Source organism: Pygoscelis adeliae, unplaced genomic scaffold (genome assembly GCF_000699105.1).
Source record: "Pygoscelis adeliae isolate BGI_AS28 unplaced genomic scaffold, ASM69910v1 Scaffold277, whole genome shotgun sequence".
Classification (NCBI taxonomy): domain Eukaryota; kingdom Metazoa; phylum Chordata; class Aves; order Sphenisciformes; family Spheniscidae; genus Pygoscelis; species Pygoscelis adeliae.
The window spans coordinates 1,055,697-1,058,261 of record NW_008825218.1 but is presented as its reverse complement, the minus strand read 5'-3'; positions in this window follow the sequence as shown (position 1 = coordinate 1,058,261).

Below are 2,565 nucleotides of genomic sequence, written 5' to 3'. Positions count from 1 at the left end.
TTGAGCTGGCATTTAGCTAGAGGGGAGGGGGGAGAGGGAGGGCAGTCTCCACTCGAGGCTTTCTGGGGTTTTGTTCCTTCCCTTTAACCTTTCCGGATGAGTCGGTGATTTTTAAACAGTATTTTGTGAAAAATGAGAGCGGAGACATTCATTCCTACAGTTTGGGGACTGGCCCAGTTATCCGTGCTGGGCCTTGGTCCCTCTGCTACAGATTTCCCTCGGTTTTCAAATGCGGGTTTTTTTGGCTCTGTGTGTAAGTATTGCGCTACTAAATATGACAGCGACTTCCCTACTCACCCCTTCTTTATGGCCGATTTGTTTATGAAAAACGAGCTCAGAGTTGTGGCCCAAATGGTTTCAATTGAAGGCCGTGCACGAATAAGGACAGTAGACTTTCACGTAGATGATGTTTTTTTATTATTTACTAGCGAAGGGTAAAGAAGTCCAAAATATACAGGGGGGGACAAGGCGAAAATCTGGATTTGTGGTAACTGCAGAGTCAACACTGACAACAACAAATCGTCAACGTTTGCCAGTATTTCATTGCTTAAGAATACATATTTTTAAGCAGTGTTTGTTTTAAATTCTATTCAGAAATCATACAGTATTCCATTTTAAAGTCAATTGGCCTTATCACCTGTACGTTTTACAAACTAAAGTCCAAAACTGAAGGAGTTGGCACTGGAGCAAGCACAAGTTACAACTGTCTAAAAAAAATGCAACCTCCGTAATCTGAAGGACTGTGAAAGCAGGGGGAGGCTGCAGGGCTTTCTGATTTGATAAAGTGCATGTTTATAAAGAAATAGCTCGTGAAGTGGTCTGAACCTGTTTGGGATTTTTTTGAAGTAAGCTATCACTACTGGGGGGGGGGGGAAGTTCGAAGTAAATTAACAGAAGCCACTGTTAAATTAAATTAAAGGCTTCCTGAAAGTACTGTCCGTCTGCCTGCATAGCAAAGAAAGCGTTCCAAGTACAGAAAAGGTCCATAATGGTAAGATGAGTAAAATCTCTGAATTGGTTATTCTTTTCTGCATTTTATTCCTCTCTTACCTACCTGTCTTCAATCTTGAATCACACTTATTAGATTTAAAAGAAAAAAAAAACAACAGAAACTCCAAAACATGACAAAATAATATGCTCAGTTGAAGGAACGCTGCATCAGGTGGTAGAACCCAAGTCCTCCTCCTTTTAGTTCTGAGTTGTCACAGGCCTTTTCATAGCTTTTTAGATGCATTAGAAAGCAATACAGGTTAAACAGATTTCTGCCACTTCAAACTTCCCTCCTGGATGCAGAATAGCCCGGATCCACACAGGCAGGAATCTCGGCATCGTGTCTATACTGGGGACTCTCTCCTGGCAAGCACACGCACCCGCTCTCTCCCGGTCCCGTTGGTCAGTCCTGCTTACTCTGGCCTCGTTTCACATTTTCTGTGTTTCTCTGAGTTTGATGCAGATTGAGTTCCCCTTTTAGCTATTCTAGAGTGATGTATGAAATTCTGTGCAGAAAGTAGCCTTGTGCTGCATTGTGCAGGCGAGAATTCCGTTTAACGTGACGTGCTTCGCATCTGGTTGTGTCCCTCCTCCGCAGACTGAGACACTGACCTCCGCCGACCACTGAGTTGATCTTGCACCTAGTCCTGAAAATCAAACCCAAAAGCTAGCTTTTGCTGATTACCTACATTTGTATAAAAGTTTTAAAGAGTAATTGAAAGTCATTACGTGGAGGCAGCTGAGGCAGTTGGACTGTTCAGACCATGACTGATCTGAACTTCATCCCCCACGGTCTGTTTTGGTTGGGGGTTGAGGTGTGCAGATGTCCAGTCTACGAAGAGTAGCTCCCTCTGTTCATACTTGTCCTGGATTCTGTTCCGTTTTTCACTGTCCAGAGCCTTTCCACAGCTGTTTTCAGCACTTTCTATAGGTGGAAGGAAATGTTTTGTCATTTCACGATGCTATGGATGGCAGCCAGTAATACTTTTTCAAATCCTTGTTTCCTTTGACATACGGGAACCCCTTTACAAGTTTTGTTCTCGTTGGAGTGCAGCAGCACAAGAGGGGACTTCTGCTGTATTTAGTCGTAAGAATCGGTACCTCAACGTATTTAAGAGTATTCCCTTAACGGAGGCAGGTTCAAGCTTCTGAGGCGTGCGTTTGGTAGAGTCTCGGGAGACACACTTGGTACCCGGTTTTTGGAAGAAGCCCAGCAAAGCTCCTCCCTGCGATTTCCCTCCGAGCAGAGGCTTGGGCCGGGGGCCCGCTGCTGCGAGTCCCTCCCGAACTCAAAGTTCAAGGTTGTTTCACTTCAACGTTCAAGTTTATTTCACTCTCAGGATTTTGGAGGTTTTTCTGTTTCGTGTGTGCGAGGGGAAGCCCTGTGGCCGAGGGAAAACGTTTTCGCTGTGTTCCCCACCCAGAAATACCGCCGCGGGTCACCTCCCGGGGTCCCCAAACGGAGGTTTCCCGCCGCCGGTCGCCGCCTCCCCGTGCGCAAGCGCAGCGACGGCAACCACTGGACACTTTAAAAAGCCGCTTCAGTTTGTGCAAGAAACGTGAACTAAAACCAGA